General features: G+C 45.9%; 1 protein-coding gene and 1 pseudogene across 1 annotated transcript in view; one reads left to right on the top strand and one right to left on the bottom strand.

Annotated features, from left to right (window-relative positions):
• HS2ST1 (heparan sulfate 2-O-sulfotransferase 1) overlaps positions 1-24739 on the bottom strand; it is a 178914-nt gene that overhangs the window by 117682 nt on the left and 36493 nt on the right. The gene's annotated exons all lie outside the window — the stretch shown is intronic.
• On the top strand, positions 16281-17854 carry LOC142047139 (uncharacterized; annotated as a pseudogene).

The following is a 24739-nucleotide window of genomic DNA, read 5'->3' as shown; positions in this document are numbered from 1 at the left end:
ATTCCAAGGGGCGGGGGAGACTGCGGGAACTATGGGATAGCTACGGAAGAGCTACCCACAATGCAACGCTTCAGAAATCGACGTTAGCCTCGGACCATGGACGCACAAAGCCGAATTACTGTGCCTAGTGTGGCCGCATGAAACCGAATTTATTATATCAGTTTTATAAAACCGATTTTAGCTAATTCGATACTATCCCGTAGTGTAGACGTGGCCTTAGGGTTTTCTACATGATGCTTTAGTCTAGTGATTCTCAATCAGGTGTCCGAGGCCCCCTGGGGGGCTGTGAGCAGATTTCAGAGGCTCCGCCAAGCAGGGCCAAGGTTACACTTGCTAGGGTACAGGCAAAAAGCCAAAGCCCTACCACACGGGGCTGAAGCCGAAGCCTGAGTAATGTAACTTCACAGGGGGTCCTGTGACGTGGGGCCCCAGACAACTGCCCTGTTTGCTAACCCAGCGCTGGCCCTGCAGAAAACCAGTTAGTTATTGTGGCACAGGTGGGCATGGAGTTTTTATAGCATGTTTGGGGGGGGACGGGACCTCAGTAAGAAAAAGGTTGAGAACCCTTGCTTTAGTCCACACCAGAATAATGTAAATTTTAGTCTGCACTAGCACATTGCATAGTAAGAGATCTGTGTGGACCTTGCTGGTGTGCACTAAACGCTCTCTAGTGTGCATTAATGTATTCCTGTTTCAAATAGTACTACATTCACACACACTAGGGATCTTTTAGTGTATGCCAGCAAGGTCCATATAGGTCAGTTAGTGCATGACACATTAATAAGCACTGGAATTTACACCTCTCTGGTGCAGACTAAAGCACTGTGTAGACAAGCCCTCTGTGAACTGTCTGAGACCAATGCAGGTTTGAGTAAGGATTTGATTGAGAGGAAAATCAAAACGAAAACATATTGTAATTCAAAACCAAGTGGTTGTTTATTAATGGGGAATGAGTTGCAACTTGGGCTGGGGAGAAGCACTTTTACCAACAAACAATACTAACAGAACAAGAATATACATACAACTTGAAACGGTCTGTTTACATCCAACAAGAAACCAAGCAGTCTATAATCAACTGCTCACTAAAAACCAGAGCAGATACACAAACCAAGTAAACTGTACACGTATTAATTGAATACTATAAAAATACACCAACTAACCACAATAGCAATTAATACAACAATTTGACTCACATACTATACACACAACTTGGTACCAAGTAAAGGAAAGGAAAAAGGGAAGAAGTTAAACAACAGAATATCTACAGAAATTAAAATACACATGACCGGAGCCAGAGGCCCGAGAAGGCGCAGCTGACCAGCAGTACAGACACCGAGGACATGGCGAATTGGGGAGGGAAAGTAATCCAAAAAACCAAAACGACACGACACGAGCCGGCTAAATCTGGAGAAGATCCTGGCTGGAAGGGTGATCAGGCCTTCCAGCTAACACGTGAATACTCCTGCAGATTTTGGAGTGAGATACAGTTTTATTCAAAGACTCTTACTCGTGTCAGCGTCTGATTGGTCCCTATCTCCTTTACCAACCAGGTTCCAAGCTGGTACCCTCTACATCAATAGGAGCTGCACCCAGCACACTACTTTTGCACACAGCCCTATGCTTTTGCACACAGCACCAACTTGACCTTTTGACTGACAGAAGGTTTGAGAACAGGCACACTAGTATTTTGCACACGGCACTAGCTGGACCCTTAGGTGACCAGGGAAAAGAGTGGGAATAGGCACATGGCACTATGGTGTTGCACATGGTACCAATGTGACCTTTTGACCGACAATTGGCCAAACAGACGTGATGTTTAAGCATAGGCTTTAGGGTTGCGACATGAACATGAGCTGTTTAGCTCAGTTACAGTTGTGGAAATGGTAACTAAATTTTCTCTTTTTAATATATATATATATATATATATATATATATATATATATATATATATATATATATATTGATTGATATGATATTTCAGCCATATGTTGCATTAATGTAGGTTTTCCAACTTTAATTTCCTTAGAAAAAGAAGAAAGGGAAGTGAAGGGAAAAGCTAAAGGATTCCAATATCCAAATACACCCACCAACCATATTTCAGTGCATGGACAGGCTGGCAAATACATACTTCAGGAGAACCACATTCTTAATTCATATCTGTGAGGGAAATATAGTACTGTGCATATGCAGTCACTATTTTTACTTGCTTCTATGTTCTTAGTTCCTCAGTAGTTTTCTGAGGAACCTGGCCCAACACGTGTGACATTACGCCCCATATTCTTCATAAAAACATTGTTAGTTATGCCATATTCACATTATAAGATATGTTTTACGCAAGATGGGTAATGTGAGGTATCACTGGAAAGGTTACGATTTACTGTATGGAATTATCCAATTTATATGCATGTATCATTTCTGTATCTGAAGTTAGGGATATTGATTATGTAACAATTACAACTGTGTATACGTGGGGAACACCCACCAGGCAGTATGTAATCAGCCTCGATGGGTCATTAGGAAGGACAATAGGACTTTGAAGATACTAATCTCCCTCCTTCCTGAGAAGTTTCCTGGGATGCTGCTTTGACATTGCAGGGTCATGTGATCATGTCACCTAGTACAGGATTCCATCTTAAAATGCTGGTATTTTTCTACAGGATGGGAAACAAAGGATTCCCATCATATGCAAGTCCTATTTAAGGCTGGGGAGTGAGTTAATCTTGGCTCTTCTCTACTGCCTCCCAACCCAAGAAGGAAGACTGATGAAAGCACCCGAAGAAACAAAGGAACTAAGCTCGGGGAGGCAGGGACTGAACCCAGATGAGAACTATCAGGCTGTAAAAGGAATCCCTGGAGATTTAAGCTGCAAGTGTAACACTGACAGACCCTGGTCATTGGCAAGTGGGATTTAACCTGGGACTTAGTGCATGAGCCTCTACTGCATGATCTAAAAGCCATATGGCCTTAGCTAAGGCTGCAGAGCAGACTCATTAATCTCCCTCAGTCTCTGTCTCTCTCTCTCTCTCAGTGGACTCGATGCCACTTTATGGCACCGAAGACCACACTCAGGAGGTGTGTGGGTTACACAAGCGGTGCAGTTTATTTTCAAGAAACTCTGCAACCTGCTTGAAACAACATTTGAGAGAGAAATTATTATTTCTAACCAGTATTCCTTAATGTATTAAGCTCAGTTTGCATGTTTTGTTTTATCTGCTCGGTAATCTGCTTTGATCTGTTCGTTATCCCTTAATAATCACTTAAAATGTACCTTTTGTAGTTAAACTTTTTTTTTTTTTGTTTATTTCAAACCCCAGTTTGTGCAATTCATAACCGAGGGAGCAAAAAAGCTGTGCATATCTTCCTCCACATAGAGGGAGCGGGAAATGTCAGTAGCTTACGCTGTATAGATCTCTGTACAGCGCAAGACAGTATAATTTGGGTTTACACTCCAGAGGGTGTGCATACCGAAGTGCTGGGCAATTCCCTGAGCTGAGTCCTCCCACACAGAGACACTCCTGAGGGCATTCTACGCCAAAAAACTAAAAATTCTGCGCACAGTATTTTAAATTTCTGCAAATGTTATTTATTTGTCAAATATATGTGGAGGCTCCAGCATGGCACTGGGGAGCACAGGCCACTGGCTGCACAGAGGTGGGAGATCACTGTACAGCACCCCCTCCTGCCCCCCAGGGACACACACACAGCGGTGAGGCTGCACCCAACCCTGACATAGCGCAAGGACTGGGTCTGTTCCAGGAACACCCTAGGGCTCTCCCCCTCCGCGCCAGGTGCATCAGGTGTGGGCAGGCAGGCTCAGCAAGGCAGGATCCAAGTGCGGAGGAGCTTAGTGTGGAGGGATCCAGGTGTGAGTTGAGAGGGTTCTGTGTAGGACAATCTGGGTGCAAGTGGCTCAGTGGGGAAATCCAGGTGCAAGGAGGATCTAGATGCATGGGGGGTGGGGGGGGGGGGGGGGGCTTCTGGGTGCAATAGCAATGGGACTATGCAGGGGAAACCAAGTGAAGATGCTTGGGGCTCAGTGAGGGTGTCCAGATGCTGGGGGAGTGGGGCTCAGTGGGGTGGGGATCCAGATGCAGCTGTTTGGGGCTCAGTAGGATGGGTGTGGGTGGCTCATTGGGGTGGTTCAGGTGCAGGGGGAGTAGGGCTTGGCAGTGGGGTTCTGTATGTGTCTGTGGGGGGGGGACTCGGCATGAGGATCTGGCTATGAGGGGGTCTGGATGCATGGGGGTGCGGGGGGGGAGCAGCTTCCTGTACAGTGATCCTTCACCCTGGAGCTGAGGAGCGATGGATGCATAAAGCTTGCAAGGGTAGTTTGCAGAGCTTCCTACAGCTGGGAGAGAAATCTGGGGGTGGGTCTGACAAAGCCCGAGATGCCGTGCAGGGGAAGAGGACGCAGCCAGGAATAGCAGTGAGCCCAGAACAGAAAAGGAGCCTCCAGCTAGGTCTTCCCCAGTCCTGCCCCCTGCCCAACTGATCAGTAGCTGTCTGGCATTGCAAGCTTCCACAGGGCTATCACTACTTGCTTCACAACTGTGAGGGCTGCTCTCATCTCGGTATTCTGGCGCTTCAGGGTAGGGGAAAGCAAGTCACAAAGTTCCATGAAAGTGCCCTTATGCATGCGAAAGTTTCACAGCCACTGGGAATCGTCCCAGACCTGCAACACTATGCAGTCCCACCAATCTGTGTTTGTTTCCCGGGCCCAGAATCGGCGTTCCACAGCACGAACCTTCCCCATTAACACCATGATGTGCACATTGCGGGGCCCGTACTTTGCGAGAAGTCTAGGTCCTCATCACTCTTGTCACCACGTTGCTGTCACCCCCTCGCCTGGTTTCGCTTTGGCACGTTCTGGTTCTGCATTTACTGCAGGATAATGCACATGGTGTTTACAGTGCTCATAATTGCTGCGGTGATCTGAGCAGGCTCCATGTTCCCAGTGCTACGGCGTCTGTGCCGAGAAAAGGCACGAGACAATTGTTTGCCATTGCTCTGACGGAGGGAGGGGTGACTGACGACATGGCTTACAGGAAATTAAAATCAACAAAGGGTGTGGCTTTGCATCAAGGAGAAACACAAACAACTGTCACACAGAATGGCCCCCTCAAGGATTGAACTCAAAACCCTGGGTTTAGCAGGCCGTTGATTTCACCGAGCAGGTGGTGGGGATGAATACAAAACAAATCAGGTCTATTTCTTGTTTTGATCCACTCCATCTTTTACATCTTAGGCTGGCAGCAAATGGTGCAGTACAACTGCTAGCGATCATCATCTCCTGGGTGCTCGGCAGAAAATAGGAATGACCTGGCTGAGTCACTCCCATATCTGTCCAGGTGCTCCTGACTGACCTCACTGAGGTCGGCTAAAAGAGCATCCAGGAGTATGACGACAGTGGCTACCAGTCGTAATGCACCGTCTGCTGCCAAAAGGCAATGAGCTGCTGCTGTGTAACAATCAGTCCCATGTCTGCCAGCACTGAGGAGACGTATGGTGACAGTGAGCTGAGCAGACTCCATGCTTGCCGTATGGCATCTGTACAGGTAACCCAGGAAAAAAGGTGCAAAATGATTGTCTACCATTGCTTTCACTGGGGGCGGGGGGGGGGAGGGGCTTGACATGTACCCAGAACCACCCGCAACAATGATTTTGCTCCATCAGGCATTGGTATCTCATCCCAGAATTGCACAGTTCCCGCAGTCTCCACTGCCCATTGTAATAGCTACCCATGGCTACCCACAGTGCAACGCTCCGGAAGTCGATGCTAGCGTTGGTACTGTGGATGCAGTCCGCTGACTTAATGCACTTAGAGCATGTTGTGTGGGGACAAACACAATCAACTATAAAAACTATTTCTAAAAAAACGACTTCTATAAATTTGACCTAATTTTGTAGCGTAGACATACCCTTAGTTAAAGAACAGAATAGTAATATAACATTGCAAATGCAAGCATTAAGTTCAGAAAAACTAACATGCCATGCTTTTTAACATTTAATTCATGGGATAGTATGCAGGGCAGACAGACAGACTGCTATCGCAGATGGTACATAATCTTCAACTGTTTTTCAATAAAGTTTTCTAATTAGCATAATTATTTTATCCCCTGAAGACCTGATTTTCTTAATCAACTACATTAAAATTCATTCAGTCTGTTGAGCTATCATCCAAGTTACACTTTAATATCGTTCTATATAGTTATTCAAAATCCACGTGCACTGCACTATTTGATCATTGAAATACTAAGTTTGGGGACTGGAAGCTCATCTCTGGACATTCTCTCAAGACAAAAATAAACTGGTTCCTAACATGTTGACTATAGACCTAAATGAAGTAGCTGGCTGTGAAGACTAGAAGCCAATATCGAACACTAAAACTAAATACGTACATATACATGCATTACTGCTTCATAGGGTCAACGAGTACTTAGAAAAAGCTCTTCCTAAACATGTCCACTTTGTTAAATGTCAATTTTATACTTTGCCTACATTAACATACATATGTAAAGGCAACGTTGAAAAAAGTTGAAACTTGAGTGCAGTATATCTAAGGGTATTCCTCCAGTGTGAGATGCACAGGATGAAACAAAGAAGGAAAAAGTGAAGAAAGCAGGGTTGCAAGTGACCATTTTTTGACGGGAACGCCTGGTCGAAAAGGGACCATGGTGTCTCTGCACCACTGACTGGGCCGTTAAAGTCTGGTCGGTGGCACAGTGGGGCTAAGGCAGGCTCCCCGGAGCTTGCCATGGTTCTGCACGGCTCCCAGAAGCAGTGGCATGTCTCACCTCCAGCTCCTAGGCATAGCGATAGGCGGGGGCTCCACATGATGCAACCCCTGCCCCAAGTACTGGCTTTGCAGCTCCCATTGGCTGAAAACTGCGGCCAACAGGAGCTGCAGGGGTAGCAGACAGAGCTGCTTTGCTGCACTTCCATGTAGGAGCCAGAGGGGGGACATGCCACTGCTTCCTGGAGCTACATGCCTGGAGCCTGCATCTCTGGCCCCCTCCCGCACCCCAAACCCCTGCCCCAGACCTGATCCCCCTCCCACCCTCTGAACCCCTTGACTGCAGCCCAGAGCACCTTCCTGCACCCCAAACCTCTCATCCCCAGCCCAACCCCCAAGCCTGCACCCCCAGCCAGAGCCTCACCCCACCAGACCATGCACCACAACCCTGTCTCAATCTGAAGCCCACTCCTGCACTCTGAACCCCAGCCCAGAGTATCCTCCTGTACCTCACATCCCTGGGCCCACACCTCTAAATGGTGCCTTCCCTGTCTCCCGTACCCTGAAGTCCTCATTTCTGGTCCCAGCCCAGAGCCTGTACCACCAGCTGGAGCCTCACCCCACCCTAACACCCCTCCCCCCCGTCCCGCACTCCAAACCCCAGGCCAAAGCACTCTCCTGCAACTCTCATCCCCAGGCCCACATGAGAGCCCGCACCTCCAACCAGAGCCCTCAACCCCCCTCCCACCCCCGCACCCAACCTCCTGAGCCAACCCAGTGAAATGAGTCAGGGTGGGGAGAGCGAGAGAGAGCGAGGGGGGATGTGGCCTCAGAAAAGGTGCAGAGCTTCTGAGGAGGAGGAGGGGCATGGTAGAGCGGGCCGGGCAGGGCCAGGGGAAAAGTGTTCAGTTTTGTGAGAGTAGAAAGGTGGCAACCCTAAAAGAAAGATCCATTTGCGTACCCAAGTCTGCATGCTCTCACTGTATCTGATAGAAGCCCACGCATCACAAAACTGTCAACACTGGGGGTGGATGTTTGTTTGCTTGCTTTATTAGAAGGAGGGCGATGAGGGAGGAAGAAGAGAATCCTCCCCCCACCCAAAATCCACATACCACCAAACACATGGTTTTATCTATCAGTTTTAAGAGCTAGCTGTTTTAAGCAGGTTGCTACCAAACCAAGAGTTAGAACCAATAGCTCTATCATACAAGAGGAAATGTATTAACTAACTATCAATTTTACCTTCGATAGCAGGGGTTCTCAACTGGGGATCGGGACCCCTCAGAGGGGTTGCGAGGTTATTACATGGGGGGTCACGAGCTGTCAACCTCTACCCCAAATCCTGCTTTGCCGCCAGCATTTATAATGGCATTAAATATATTAAAAAGTGCTTTTAATTTGTAAGGGGGGGGTCGCACCAAGAGGCTTGCTTTGTGAAAGGGGTCACCAGTAAAAACAGTTTGAGAGCCACTGTTCCATAGTATCTCTCTCAACAGTTTGGATCATGGAATCTAAGTAGTAAAAACATAAAAGGGTAGGAAAAACAGCTGCTTCTATATCAAACACATATTGTTAAAAGACAGACAAATAAAAACTCTGAAAACGGTAGACTTCTTACCGTCATGCATGTCCGTCTTGCAAAGCTCTACTTGCCTATTCACATGGCGGGCATATTTTAGGCTTTTTTTCTTGATATACACAAGTTCTTTAGGGCAGACAGTGACTACATGTTTGTATAGTGCCAAAGACAAACAGGCCCTAATATCAGTATTATTGTCTAAGTGACACAAATATAAATAATAAACAAATTGTTAGAAACAGAACAACCCTGTCTCAAAAAACTGAAAGAAGGGATCAAGATTTGCTGCTCTTGACCACAGTCTTCAGTAGTCTTTAGCCTTTTGAGCATTTACAAAACTATAATGACTGCTCTTGATATTTCCAGGGTCATCGTGTGTCATGAAGGACATATATACAACAACTAGCAGACTGCACCACTCTGTACGAAGGCATTCAGCTCTCAACCATTTTCTAACCATTTTTCCTTCTGAAGTAGCAAGGAGCTTCCAAGTTTTTTTATGAGAGATGAAGAATGGTATTTGTGGGACTCCCCAAGTATGGAAAAACAAAGATTACCATTTTGAGGCTTCCGGTCTCCTAGACTCAATTTAATCAATGTAGCAAGGACCACTAGGTGAGTAGCAAAACCATAACATATACTAGTTCCTATTACCTCTATGAAATCATCATGACCAACTATTTTCAATAGCTTACTTGTATCCAGATACGGACTGCTAAAACCACCCTTCCTACCAGAGTCTTGAGCAATATTGATAGTATAAGACTGGCTTTGTCATTTACCAAAAGGTTTCTGTTCAATCAGCAGTTCACAAACTAATCTGTAAAATGGCTCAATAGGTGTTCTTCAGTCCTACATCATGGGCAAAGATCTATTAAGTATGCAGAAATTCTGTGCACTCTTGACTACAGCAGCCAAGATACAAGTCAAAACTTCTGGCTTGCTGTTATGAAATTCCATTCCAGCAGATGGTACGGAACATTGCATGAACAGCAAACTTGCTTCTTCTACACTTTCGTCCTAGACAAGAATCAATTATTGGAAAGGCCTCGGGAAAATTACAGACACTAACTTTGTGAGCAAGTTATTCCCACAGTGAGTTTTCCACCTATTGGAAGTGATTGGTGTTAACTTCCCCAGTCCAGCCCGGCATGAGAAGAACACACTCTGAAAAATTTTTTTCACAGTTCAAAACATAAATAACCATATTGCTGTCAAAACTGCTCTTATATGTAAGTATTATTTATTATAGATTTGAGAGTTTTCAGTTTTTGGAGGGAGCTAAAGATAAATAAAAAATCTACTTCAATTTTTCTTATAATTCCGAAAAAAATCAAGTCTTCATATAGAAAAGTTATAAATAGTCTGATTGTGACGCTGGATAGTTACAACTTCCTTACACTGACCCCAAAAAACTTTAATTAAGGCAATTGCACAATTCAGTGTTCTCACATGAAGGCTAGACGCCTGAGCACTGAAGTCAATGGGTGGTGCCAGATGCTCAGCACTTCTGAAAATATGGCCACTTATTTTGATGCTAAATATTGATTCAGCTGTCTTACTTTATTCTACTTTTGAAAATCTTAGAGATTTTATACAATTGTAAATGGGAGGTAACTCAGTCAGGACAAGAAGACTGGTGATCCATGAGGATCTCTCCAAAAATATATGATCTACACTATAAAGAAGTTTGAGAACCCTGATACAGAACTACTGTTTATCTTACCCAAAGGATATCTATACATTGCCACTCAATCAGGAAGCAGTGTTTGTAAATATTTATTTAAAAAGACCACACATGATTACACATCAAGTTAATATTTATCAGGGTTCTTTTCACCTGTGAAAGCTCCCTCTCTCTCTAGTTTGATTGATGCTGCAAGCCTTGAAAAGTTTGACCAAAGAAAGATGACTTAGGGATGGTCTACACTGTGGGGGCGGGGGTGGAGGGTGTTTCGAACTAAGATATATAACTAAGAAGTATCTTAGTTTGACTTACCTGGCCATCCTCACGGCAGCTAGCCGACTGCCGCGGCTCCCCCGTCAACTGCGCTTATTCCGCCTGCCGAGGTGGAGTACATGCGTCGATTAACTGATTGATTTATCGCATCCAGAAGAGATGCAATAAATAGATCCCCGATGCAGCGAACACTACCTGCCGATCTGGCAGGTAGAAGAGATGTACCCTTAGTTGACTAAAAGTTTTAGAATAACCACAAAAGGATGTTAAAATCATGTACATCTAAATTCCACTGACCACCTCATTAGTCCTACTTATTAACCTTATAATGTTTTAAAAGTCACAGCTAGTATGTCTTGGTATCATAGAAAGAACTAGTAGCACCACATATTAAGGCTGCCCAACACTTCCCATTATAACAGCCTATTTAAAGTTGCTTACAACTCTGCTAATCTTTATCATTTGGGCTCAATATTCCAGGAAAAGTGTCTGCCTCAGGCTAAATTTTTTTTTGCAGAAAATTTCAGCCAAAACAGTTAGATATTTCTGAGAATAAAGCTAGGGAAAAAACAATATTAAAAAATTATGGCAATCTTTTCTTTGAAAAAACTCTAGCACCTTAGTACTGTAGAGCAGGGAGTTGGCCCTTGTGTCAGAAATGTGACTTTTGCCATCCCTGTGAAAATACATCGTAATTTCACCAAGTTAAGCTTTTGAACAAACAACACCCTGCAGTTTTCATGTGCTCAGGAAAGACTTGTTTGATTTTCATCAGCTAAATTCTCTGAAGATTCTTTTCATACCGAGAAAGCTCAAGCCTCTCAACTCCCAGTGCTGACCAAACTGAGCATGCACCATCGCAACAGAGTAAAAGGGCATGTGGTCCATCCCGTCACAGCTCCTATGTGTGACCAGACTGTATATGCACCTGTCCCATAAAGTGACTCTAACCTCAGAGACATAGAAGCTCATAAGGTCTTTCCCTGTGATGGCTATTCCAGTCCAGAATGGGGCCACACATTGAGAGCAAGGAGCCTGTCTCTCTTGTGCTCCCAATGACCCATCCTGCTCTCCCCGGCTGGCAGCCATGTCGCATGTAAGAAGCTGCTGTGTGAGGAGAGAACTGAATCTAGCTAGCAAAGGGCTGGGAAACAGAGCTAAAGGGAGAAACTGCAATTGGCTGAGCAAGGAGACTGCAAGTGGGGAAGGAACAAGAGGGCTGGGATTCGGACAGCAAGCCTAAGGGACAAAGGACTGGTAAAAGGAGCAAGCGGTGGGGAAGAGACTAGACTAGAAACAGGACAAGGCATAAGGGTTCAAGCTTTGGCAATAGGCAAAAAAAAAGTCTATTCTCCCTTGAGCATGGAATGAAACCCAAGATTCCTGAGTCTCACCCTTCCTCTATTGCCAGCAAATAGCTGTGAAACCCACTGTAAGAGCTTCTCATTCTCCTCTAGGGTTGATCCACACAGAAAATGACAACCTGCAACTGCTATCAATTACTCCATTAGTTCCAGTGGCAGAGGTCTGTGCAGTTGATCTAATGAGTCCAATCCTGTTGATAACTCATGTGGGTGTCATTATGTCACCATGATTGAATTTCTGCTTTTTCAGTTTTTAAAAACCCAGGGAATTACACACACAAAAAGTATGTTATTAGGATTGCAAAGTCAAGCTCTCAAAACATAGTAAATGCCAGAATTAAGATTGCCTGTGCCGTGTCTTCAGACTCTGGGGTCTGATTTACAGAATTGCTTAGCACTCATATCTGCAACTGAAGTGAATAGGAGCTGTTCTTTGAACATACAAAGTGCTTATAAAATGCTCAGTACCCTGAAAAATCATGTACTAGTCATCTCAAATTGGACATCCAAAATTAACGAAGACGTTTTACCCTAATGGGTCCCTCAGATCCCCATCTCTAAAATGGGAATAATACAGCCTCTTCACCTCAGTGGGGTGTTTGAAGATAGTTTGTGATACACTCCAATACTATAGTGATGAGCATGACAGAAAAGCCTGTGAAGAAATTAAAAATTCTGTCTTCAGAGCAGGGTTTGGGTAGCGTACAGGGTTTAAATAAGGCCTGGGGCCATACACTGACCAATGAGGACAAAACAAAATATTGACAAACTTAACTACCCATTAAGTGAGCACATAACATTCTGTGCATCGAATGAGGCCCGGGTCCCGTGGCAAAAATTGTATGTGATCATGTAATTAGAGACTATACCATAATGAATATGCATAAGGGAGCCAAATTAAGATCACACAGGCAACCTTAATTCCAGCATTTACTACACTTTTGAGTGTTTGACTTTGCTACCTTAATAAAGTTCTTTTAAAACAAACCTGTGCGCGTAATCATTTATAAATTTCTTCACTGGGACCAATATACAAAAGACTACAGTAAAAACAATTTTAGCAGTTACTAGGCTTCTCTGCTAATTTGCCAAACTGGTTTTAATTTGTTCAATTGATTGTGAGCTAGTTGATTGAGTGTGTGAATATCTATATGAATTGCTACTATAATTGCTACAACCTAACATCTTGAAAGCAAGGCTCAGAAGTGTCACAGTTGATTAAGTGTGATTTCAAATTAAGTCAAGTTTACATTGGTTTGTTATTAGGTTAAAACATACTATCAGACCTAATTAACTCTCCAAAGTTCTTCAACTTAATTTTAAAAGATAATTTTGAACAGCAATTTTACTAATTTTAAGCAGATCTATGACAAACTGATTACACTTTTAAAGTAAATAAATCAGCTCTTTACTAACCAATTTATAAAAAGACAGTAAGAAATACAGCATAGTTTTATTCCAATTACTGTGAAACCAGTGCAGCAGACCACCCTATGCTTACTAAGTTCTATTCTACAACACTCTTACAACATCAATAGTATAGTTTAAAAGCGATCATCTTGTTTTTTGATTCCCAAAACAGTCACTTAAGAGAGGAATTGCTGCATTAGGGCTAGACAGCCCACTCAAACACCCACGACATCAGCCATATGAAAATGACATTAAGTTCTATACCTTATTTTCTACAGAAGCAACCACAGCCACTAAGAAAATCATTAACTTTAGGGCCAAAAGGCACCACTGAGATCATCTACTACTCGTTCCTTCTGCGTAACACAACTCTAGAATTTCTCACAGTAATTCCTACATCAAGCCCATAATTACTGGTTGACTGAAATGTATCTTTTGGAAATGCATCTAGTGTTTAGCTGAAGACTTCAAGTGATGGAGAATCCACCACTTTCCTTGTAAGTTTTTCAAATGACTGATTACCCTCACTCAGTGAGGTTGTTTAAAAACGGAGCACATTACTAGTCTGATTTTATTTAGCTTCAGCTTCTGACTACTGGATCTTGATATGATTTTGTCTTCTATTTTAAAGAGCCCTCTACTATCAGAAATCTTTCCTCCTTGTATTACACAGATCAAGTTCCCTCTTAACCTTTTCTCTGATAAACTAAATACATAAAAGTCTCTTAAAAGACTCTCTCTCTCTAACAGATTTCCAGATCTTCATTCTTATAGCTATTTTCTGAACCCTTTACAAAGTATACAATTTCTCAATATCTTTTTTAAGTGTTAGTGCCAGCAGTGGACACAGTATTCCCATAAAGATCTCACCAATGCTCTCTTCAGATGTAATACCACCTCCCTACTCTTACTCGATATTGCCCAGGTCATTCAAAATATCAAGTTAGCCCTCTTCGCTACCCTCGTGCATTGGGAGATCATGTTCAACTGGTTATCCACCACAACCCCTATGTCCTTTTTAAAGACACAGTTCTCCAGTATACAGTCTGATCCAGTAAGTGAGGACATTAAATCCACGCTCCAGTTGTTCTACTGGCTGTCAGTCAGCTTATGCTGCAAGTTCAAGTATTTGGTTCTGATCCACACGCCATTAATGGGGCAGATTCCAGCTATATTAGAGAGCAAAGCCCAGATTTTCAAAAGCATTTAAGCTCCTAACTTCTACTGAAATCAGTGGGAATTAGCTGCCAAATACCTTTTAGGATTTGGGCCTAAATTTCCATCTATGAACTTCCAGGAGAGTTGCACTCCTTTAGGAAGCAGCAGCTCAAAACAAATAGGATTAAGAGCCTGAGAGCTACAGATAAGGCATTTTTAGTCAGAGAGGTCTTTTGTTCTTTGAACAAAACACCAAAAGGGATGAGAAAATCCAGAGTGAGTACCTGTAGGTAGTGTTGCATGATCAAAGCAACATATTTGATCAAACCTTTCCATTCTAACCAGAATGAAAAAGCAACGATTATGGTCTTCTACTGTTCTATACCACCACCAAGAATAAAAACAAAACAAAACCCCAGAACTTCCCATCATCAGAGAAGGGAAAAGAAATAAAGACTTCAGTGGATTTCATAAAGACCTCATTTTGCCCATTTTCCATGGAAGATGCTTAGATTATGGAAATGGGTTCGAGTACAAAGTCCTAAGTTTAAAAATTGGACACTAACTTAGGAACTACTGCTGTTGACTCATATTCCAGCCTTGTCGGGCAGTTTCCATACTTCTGCTTTCCTACTTCTTTCCACATTCCCTCCAGCTTCCCTTTTTGCCCTTTAAATAAAAAAAACTCTCTTTTTAAACATGCAGCCTGCATAAATGTTTAACCATAATGTAAAACTGATTGACTAGAATGTCAGTGAAGGCATTTCTGCTCCTTATTACCACACTATTCTGAAGCCAGTCACTTTCAGTACTTTGCTGCCCTAGCTGTACCTCAGATAGGAAACAGACTGTGTGTCTAAAAGCATGACGGGGGGCATATACATTTCCCAATTGCCTCCATTTGAAAATCATTTACTTAGACAAAGGTACAAATAGCAAGTCAAACAACCACCCACCACATACCATAGAGTAATTTGAAGAAGTCATTATTATTCCCAGAAGCAGTACATAAATTTTAAGAAAAATTCCCTTTTCCCCTTTAAATGAACCTTTACTGTTCATACTAACTTGAAAGCCTGAAATGAACCTTAAAGGATTCCTATTATCCATATATCCACCGGTTGATATTATTAGGCTGTCCATAGTTGCTAGACTTATCAAATTAAAAAAGATGAAAGAGTGAAGCAATTTTATCAATACGCAGATTGGTAAACTGACAAGAGATAGATAACTGTGAGAAAAGGTTATGGTTGAATATAAAGCCTGTCAATCATGACAACTGCCCCTTAATCAAAGTTGAAATATCCACTCATCACTGATTAGTACAGTGACCACTGTTCCCTCTAGGCTGTGCACGTATGAACGTGCACACAGATCCTGATCCTAAACCCCCCACACACGGTGAAACACCGCACGCACAAAAAATGAAATACTAAAATTGGAATCAGGCCAAAATATTTACGGGTGACTTTTGACAGTGTTCGCCCGCCATCTATCAACACAGCCAGATCTAATAGCTGACAAAGGGGGGAAGGGAAAGGAGGGCAATGAATCATTCATACCCCTCCCCAGCAGCATTTTGACCATGGAACATTGATCACATTGGGACCCACACATCTCCGTGTAGTCTGTTCATTTGGCTGTGTACAAACTCAAGTACGTGCAAATAAGTCCAAATGCCTGGCCGTAATTGCCAAGGAACTGCAAAAATTTCCCAGAAATGAACAAAGGTAAGTGTTGTTTTCGTGAAATCTTTCAAAAGCATTGGACTTCATACATTTACTCATGATATTTTACCATTTTCCCGCGTTTTTTGGCCGCATTTTTTTTTGCTATGCACAAACTTCCGGTACCCTGATTTGAATGATCTCCTGTTTGCCCTTTTGTCAAGTCACACTGTAAAGTGCATTGAAATAGTAGCCATATAATAAAAGTATTAAATTTTAAATAAACCAATCTGGCAAAAAATCAATCCTGAAATGTCACTGTGTTGAGGTCTAAAGCATAAAAGAATAACAACTTCATTTAAATCTGGATGACTGGATGAGACTATAGAGACGGTTACACTGAAGTCACATAGTATAATGCTTGTTAAACTTCGTGAAATATTCACATATGATGAGGACAACCAAGTGGTCTGTGTATATTGTCGCGATGCCAGAGTTTCAGGAGAATTTTCAACAGGAAGAATGTGGAACGATGTATGGAAATTGGATTTCTTAAAGTGTCATCTGTCAAGTAAGTCTCATATAGATGATGTAACAAGACTTAGAAAACAAAAACCCTCCCTTACGGAGCGAATTGCTTAGCATGATTCTTGAAAGTCCAGCTGAAAAGCAAAGGAGGCAAATTAATCTCGAACACAAGCACTCAAACCCAGAAGCAGTCAAGGTACTTATTGACAGTGTGCTGTTGGCTATTAAAATGAACAGTTCAGTGCTTTCTGTTCAGGATATTAAGGACCATATAGAAAAGTATGTGTGCATACCAGTGAGCTAGAGAAGTAAAATTTATGCTTTTGAATTTCTTGAAATTATCAACTTTATTGTCCAAAATGACCTCATGCATGAAATAGTATCAGCAATGTTTCATACTCTAGCTGTTGATGAAAGCACTGATATATCCATTAACAGATCAGCAATGTTTCATACTCTAGCTGTTGATGAAAGCACTGATATATCCATTAACAGATACTTGATACTCTACTTTAAATACAGATCCATAAATTCTGCAGACTATAAAACTTCGTTTGGTGGACTATTACGATTGCAAGAATGTGATGCTGTTTCAACAGTGTCTGCAATCAAAGAGTCTTATAAAAAAATACCAATTTGATCTAATGAAAATAGTGATGTTCACATGTGATGGTGCCAAACTCAATGGCATGGTGGCTCAGCTGAAACGGGATATTCCACACTTAGTCCAGCAACATTGTGTTGCATAGGGAAGACTTGGGGATTTCTGATGCATGGCAAGACGTCAAGCAGATAAGAGACATCGAAACCTTAATGAGAACTGTCTACATGGTGTTCTCCTGTTGGTAATCCAGGAGAAAATGCAAATTTCAGGAAACAGTGGATACTTCTGTATGTGAGTCAGTGGCTTTCAGGCCACTCAGTGAAGAGCGCTGGTTATCTAGGCACTTTGCACTTCGAGCAATTATTCACAACTATAATCCTTTTCTAGAATATTTTGAGCAAGACAAAGATACTGACCCAGTTTCTAAATACTGCCACAAAAAGCTGAATACCATGGAATATTGAACAACATCAGAAGTTTTGAATGATGTTTTGTCGGAGCTAGTTTCATTATCCATGCTGCTCCAGAAACGGGGTCTTACACCTCTTGAACCATTCCACCTTGCTCGAGGTAAACTGAACATGATCAGAAGACAGTACCTTGGAGATTCAGTCTTACGGAGTGACAAAGTTAGGGCTCTCTTAGGTATGAGCTCTCAAGAAAATAATGAAATTGATTCCAGTTCCATAATAACTTTCATTAACATCTTGTGTGCACATTTGGCAGACAGGTTTCCAGAGGATGAAGTCCAGGAGTGGTCCGCTTTTGATTGTACAGTAATAGTTAAGTGTGACTCAATTCTGGAGTTCATCAGGTCAAATCCCTATCTTCAAAATACAAAGACTTGCTGAAGAGACTGTTATAATCAGTCAGTACAATGACTTCAAGTTTGCAGTAGACAGAAGGATCAAAAGCCAATTGGTTTTAAGTTTCCCAATATGGTGACATTTGCTCACCAGAACGAATAGTTTCAGGATCTTGCAAAGTTGATGGATATTGGAGGAACATTCCCAGCATCAAGTGCAGACTATGAGCATGCCTTTAGCCTAATGAACGCTCTAAAAAAAAAAAACTACAGATTCATTTACAAGTAGATCATTTGGACATGCTGATGTGTATTAAGAGTTACTAGCTGGATGGAAGACTGATAGATCTGGACAGAGTTTACATGGAATCGGCAAATGAAAAAGATCACAGGGAAAAACAGTAAGGTTAGTTTAGCAGTCTGACATTTTGACCAATAAGGAAATTAAAATGCATTTGTAATTACATATCTTATTCTTGGCTGATAATCATTTATTGATATTTTTTAGAAAATTTCAAATTTAAAAACGCTTGATTTACTTTTTTTTTTTTTTTTTTTTTTTTTTTTACACTTATGATGTCGCTATCTGAAAACCCATAACACCCATTTTGGACATGTGTATAGAATGAAAGGTGAAAATGGACACCAACGGACAGAAGCCTACAGATTGATAATGATCATGATTAATATGTGCTTGATATATGCTCGTGACTGTCTATAAAAAAGATCATAAAGCATAATGCTTAAAACTAACTTCTGCTCCATGAAGAATGGTTACATTTCCTTTTTTAAGTATTTAAAATTGACATTTATAAAATAACACTGTGTAAAACTATTATCACAAATTGCAAATTAAAATTTTAAATGTATAAGCATTTTACTCGCTTGGGTGCATTAGACTCATGGCACACAAATTTGAACTCTGCTTCAAAAATTTGCACAGAAGAATTTTTTTGCACACACGACCTGTCAAAAATTAGAGGGAACACTGACAGGAAAAGACGGTTACTCATCTTTGTAACTGTTGTTCTTCGAGATGTGTTGCTCATATTCATTCCAAGTAGGTGTGCGCGCGCCACGTGCACGTTCGTCGGAAGAATTTTCCCCTAGCAACACCCGGCGGGTCGCAGGGCCTCCTGGCGTGGCGCCTATGCGCACCGTTATATATGCCCCTGCCGAACGCCGGCCGCTCCTCATTCCTTCTTGCCGGCTACTCCGACAGATGGGAAGGAGGGCGGGTGTGGAATGAATAGAGCAACAACATGCTCGAAGAACAACAGTTTCAAAGGTAGTAACCGTCTTTTCCTTCTTCGAGTGCTTGGCTCATATTCATTCCAAAGTAGGTGAAACCCAAGCCTTACCTAGGCGGTGGGGTCCGGAGTTGAGACTGTTGAATACAGACAGCCAAGCCAGAGCCGATGCGTCCCGGGAACTGTGCACCAATGGCGTAATGGCAGAAAAAGTGGCACTGACGACGCACGTGGCTAGCAAGACATATTCTTGTATAGGCACCTGGCGAGGAAGGCAATCGAGGACGCTTGCCTCTACGTGGAATGAGCGAACTCGCCCTGGAAAGTGTGAGCCAAGGCATAGCATGTTTTGATGCAGGCCGTCACCCAAGGTGATAGTGTTTGCGATGAGAGCAGGTGACCTTCATCCTGTACTGCGACGGCAAACTGAATAGTTGGGAGTCTTTTCGGAAGGGTCGGGTGCGGTCAATGAAAACGCCAGCGCCGACGAAACTCGAGTGAATGCAAGCTCTGCTCATCTGCGAGACCATGAGGTTTTGGGTAAAACACTGGAAGGAAAATGTCCTGGTTAGGGGAATGGGGAGACCCACTTGGGCCAGAAAGGCCGAATGCGGACGGAGTTGCCACCTGTCTATGGAAATATCGTGTAGGGCTGCGTCCGCCACCAGAAGCGGCGAAGCTCATGATGACTCTCCTGGCCGATTGTATTGATCCACAAGATAACGCCACCCTTCCCACGATAGGACAGGAGAGAGCAAGTGCCAGTTCGAAGGAGGGCCATTAGTTTCGAAGAAACCAGATTGAGGTCCCAGGAGGGGGCGGGAATAGCGGACCTGGGGATACAGGCGCTCCAGCCCTTGAGGAACCTCGAGGACCATAGGGTGAGAGAGGGAAGGAAGAAGCCTTCTTCTGGAATGGAAGGAGGAAATGGCCGCTAGGTGAGGCGGAGGGAATGAAAGAGCGCGAGGCCTTGTTGTGTTAAAGGTGGCATAGATTTCCAGTAGACTTGGATGGGAATGAGCCTGGTGACAGTCTCGTGATTGACACGCAGCATGAAAACCTCTTTCCATTTTGCCAGGTAGGTAGCCCTGTTTGCAAGGTTTCCTACTTCCCAAGACGCATTGCTGCAATCTGGGGTGGAACAGGCAGCTCTGCAGCCAGCCAGCCAGGACCACGCAGTCAGGTGGAGGGGAGGAGCGGGGTGGAGAAGCCTGCCGCGTCTTGTGATATCAAGTCGGATGGACCGGCAGGGGAACCGGCCTGCTCTGGACAGGTCGCAACAGCGTGGGGTACGCAGTGTTGGCGGGCCACGCTGGGCGATGAGAACTAGTCGGGACTTGTCCCCTGCGTAGCTTTACGAGGACTTGTGCTAACCAAGGGGAACGGCACGGGAAGGCATAGAGGAGGTGGTCGCCAAGTAGGAGGAACGCGTCCGACAGAGAGCCGCGGTGAGACGCGGAAGAGGAGAAAGGGGCAATTCGCGGTTGGTGCGGGACGCGAAGAGGTCGATTCGGGAATCCCACCGCCGGAAAGAGAATGACTATGTCCGGACGAAGAGACCTCGTGGGCAGAAAGGACCCTGCTGAGCCCGGTCTGCCAACACAGTTCTGGACTCCTGGATAGAAAAGAGGCTTCCAGATCGATGGCCGTGGGTTACACATTAACTTCCCACAGCGTTATCGCTCTGACAAAGAGGGAAGAGAGCTGCGTCCCCCTGCTCTGTTATATAGCTGCATCGCGGTGGTTTGTCCGTGAGCAATAAGAAGAACGCGCTCGCAGTGAGGAAGAAAAGTCCTGGCAGCGAGGCGGACGGCCCTCAGCTCCTGATGTTTATGTGCAGCGACAGCTCTCCGAGAGGACCAGAGGCCCTTGTGGTCGAACGAGACCTCCATGTGATGCTCCCCAGCCCAGAGAGGAATGCGTCCGTTGTTAAGGAATGGACGGCTGTCTGTGGGTGAACGATAACTCCCGCACACAACAGGGCGGGCTTAGCCACCATCGGAAGGGCTGTAGGACGCTTCTGTGGTGTGACATCACGATGTCATGTTGTCCCTGCGTGGACGGTAAACCGAAGCTAACCATATTGCAGTGGGCGCAGGCGGAGTTTGGCATACTTGGTTACAAAAGACAACGCTCGCCGCCATGTGCCTAAGAGGCTGAGACAGACCCTGCCGAGTCGTGGGGTAAGGCTAGCAGGCTGCTCTATGATAGTGAGTAGTGCCTGGAACGGCTGGTGGAAGTGAGGTTGTTGCGACCATAGAAGTCAGACGGCCCTTGATGAATTCTATCCTGGGATGGACGAGGATGGACTTGTCGAATTTTCAGGACCTAGAGATGCGATAACAAAGGTCCCTGATGGATTGGTCATTGCGCCGGCGCCTGAGCCTGGAGGCGCTGCGAAACTCAGCAGTCTGTCCGGTAAGGGAAGACACATATCCCCTGGCCGACGGAGGCAACGGCCACTACTGCCATACATTTCCGTGAAGACACGTGGGGCAGAGGACAGGCCAATGGTAGGACGCGTGAATTGAAAGTGCCGGTCGCGCCACTCAAGAAAGCGGAGAAAGCGTCTGTGAGGCGGGTAGATCGTACAACGAAAGTACGCGTCCTTTCATGTCGAGAGCAGCGAACGCAGTCCTCCCTCCCGGATCCCAAGGAAGGGATGATTGGACCTCAAGGGATTACAATGCGGAATCGTAACTTCCTTACAGTAGGCGTTGAGTCCGCGGAGTTAGGAAGGGGACGGATGACCTCCTTTCGCTTGGGGATTAAGAAATAGCGGGAAGTAAACCCTCGGCCTCCTGAGTCGTGAGGCATCCTCTTTATCGTCCGTAGTTCGAGAAGCGTAAGAGCTCGCTGCCAGTGGAGGTGCTCGTGGAGGGATCCCTGAAGAGGTGACGGGGAGGGTGGTGGGAGGGTGGGAGCGGCGAAATAAACTGTGAGAATGGTACCAATCCATCGTTGTGAAAACCATTGGTCTGAAGTTATCCGGGTTCCACGCCCGGCAGGAAGGGAGAACGCGCGGTTGGGAATAAGAAAGGAAGAGAGTCCGGGGGTGAAGGGACGTGGTGCTTTGGGTGGGGGGGGCTCTCGATGGCGGCACCTTCAATAAGTTTTGCTTTTCGGTCCGCCGGTGGTTTTGGCGGTACCCTCCGTTTGTTTTGCACCCTTGGGAACCGGCACTGGCGTGTTCGTCGTTAACCTTGAAGAAGTTGATACCGCCCCAGCCGTCTGTTGAAGTCTTGGCGGGGGACGTGGTGGGGATAAGGGGCGAAGGTTGGCTTCGAAGGAGACTCCCGCTGGGTCGTCGTGTGTGCCATTTGCCTACACCTGCCAGGGAGCCCTGCATTATTTATGGGTTATCCTTTAAGGTTTGCCGACCTTGGGGTGCTGTCTTTCTCTTCATGAGCAGAGGGCCCTGCCCTTCAAAGGGAAGGTCTTGTATGGATGCTGCAGCTCCGGAGGTAAGCCGGACACTTGCAAGCCAGGAAATAGCCGTCTCAATTCATGGTAACCGGCCGCCGCCACGCGCCGACGCGATGGTTCAGCTTTGCTGAGTCTGCGGCGTCGCAGGCGCAGCCTGTAAGGTGTCCTGAGATTTCTTGCCCTCTTCCAGAGACTTTTGAACCTCAGGGCGGGAGTTAAACCGGACTACAGTTCAGTAACTTGTCCATGTCTGCCAGGGTATTAAAATCATCAAATGCTGCTAGGCAGCCTGGCTTGTTGTTTGCTGACACGTAACTGGAGACCCCAGCGGAGTAAATCTACGGACCCCAGCCGGTCCATCCAAACATAGCCGTTTAGCCCTCAGCGTTTTGGGAGCGGGGTGGGTTGGCCAGACGCTCCACCTATATTTCAACTGTGGATTGGACGACCAGAGAATGCATGTCCGGAGGAGGAGGGTGTAAACAGGTAGTTCCGTAACTATTTCTACCTTGGACGGGGTAAATCCATGGTAACTTTCTCTCCAACGCCTCTGGCCGCGGAGGGATCTGATGCTGGGGCCTGCCAAAATGACTTCCGCTTTGGCCTGAATAGTTCGTATGACAGGGCAAGGCGACCCTCGTTGGTGATCGATGAGAGATGTTCCAGCATACCAGGATCCTCAAAACTTCCGGTCACTGTCTCCGCTTGTTAAGATTATGCCTAAGCTCAAGCCACTCTGCGAGCAATCTTGATTGAGCGGAAGGTCAATCGGGGGCGGGCCGAGGTCGAAGTGCGCCGCCACTGCTCATGCTTGGGGAGGAGGAGAGATATGTGGAGGAAGCAAACGCGGGGAAATACCCGCGGTGGGCTTCCCCTGCAGGTTGTTTGATCAGAGCATGGCTCGGTTGCGAGGGGTGTGCCCTAGTCTGGGTTGTGGACTCGGCACCATGGTTCCTTGGAGGAGGAACGCTGATGGTGGCCCTCTTGGCACTCGAAGCTGCAGCGCAACCGCCAGATTCTGCTCGCCGGCGGCAATGGATCGCCTTGGGCTTTGATGGTACGACCCAGGGGTCCAGAAGGACCACTGCTAGGCTGGTCCGATCATTGGCACCACACACATCCCCATATGAGCACGATCTGTCTGGTCGCGAGGAATACCGGAAGGGTGCTATCTGGAAGGCCAAGGCGGCGGCAGACATACCTGACTGGTAAGCCGAGTGACGGTCGGTTGCCGGGACGTGCCAGAGTCGAACCGGTGCCGAGATCGGGACCCACGGGACTACGACCAGCGCGGTACCCCGCCGGAGGTCGACCCGGACGGGTGCGCGGGCACGCGATCGGTATGAGGAAAAAACTTCGTCGGAAGCCGGTGCGAGAGCCAGAGCGAACGTGCTGAGCGTGCGTCTGTATGATCGGGGACTGGACCCGGTGCGGCGATTGTACGACCGGCGCCCGAGAGTAGGCTCAGTTGCCACCCGGGGCTTGTGCGAGCCGGCGTCGGGATGGCGAACACATGGCGTGAGCGGGATGGTGGGCCAGAATCTCGATCGGGAATCGTGTGACCTTGGCGCCTATCCGGTGGCTCCAGAGATGAGGTTGGAGCCAAATCGCTGGTTCCATAGAGGAAGCGCCCGACCGGCGTGCTTGGGGCTGAAGGCAAGGGAAGGCTCGTAGCGCTTCTAGTCCGCGCGACGCGTGAAGGTTTTCTGCGTCGTCGGGCTCGTGAGGCTGACCACGGCAACGATCGTATGCTTTGCCCGGGGATATCAACGCCCGGACGTCTGACGGCACCTTTGCCGGGTCGGAGTCGAGCGTGTAACGGTAAGTACCCCCCGCGACAGGTGCCCGGGCGCGCAAGATAGTGGTTGCGTGCTGGAAAAGCCACAGAGGCTTTTCCTGGCTCGGACTGCGGTCCCGGATTGGCAGCGCGCGATCCTCGCAGGAGGAGCCTTGCCTTCTTTCGTGCCGAGGTGAAAGCGAGCGCCGCCGGGCTGGGCTGCCCTCAACGAGGACTTAATGTGCCGCGGTGCTGTGCGGTCTCCAGTGTCGTCCCTTGTGCCGAAGACGGGTGGTTTCGGTGGCCGGTGCGTCGGTGCCGGAAACTGCCGGAGTCAGCGCGGCCTCATTAAGGAGCTGCTTTAAACGGGGAAGGGTTCCCCCCCGTCCTTTTCGTCCGCGGGTTTTGAAGGACTTGCATAATGCGGCACTTCTCCGTCAGAGGGATCCCGCCCAGGCACTTGAGGCAAACGATCAGT

This window comes from Chelonoidis abingdonii, chromosome 7 (assembly GCF_003597395.2).
Source record: "Chelonoidis abingdonii isolate Lonesome George chromosome 7, CheloAbing_2.0, whole genome shotgun sequence".
NCBI classification, from domain to species: Eukaryota; Metazoa; Chordata; order Testudines; family Testudinidae; genus Chelonoidis; species Chelonoidis abingdonii.
Note: the sequence above shows the minus strand (reverse complement) of the source record. Positions and strands in the feature narration are given on the sequence as shown.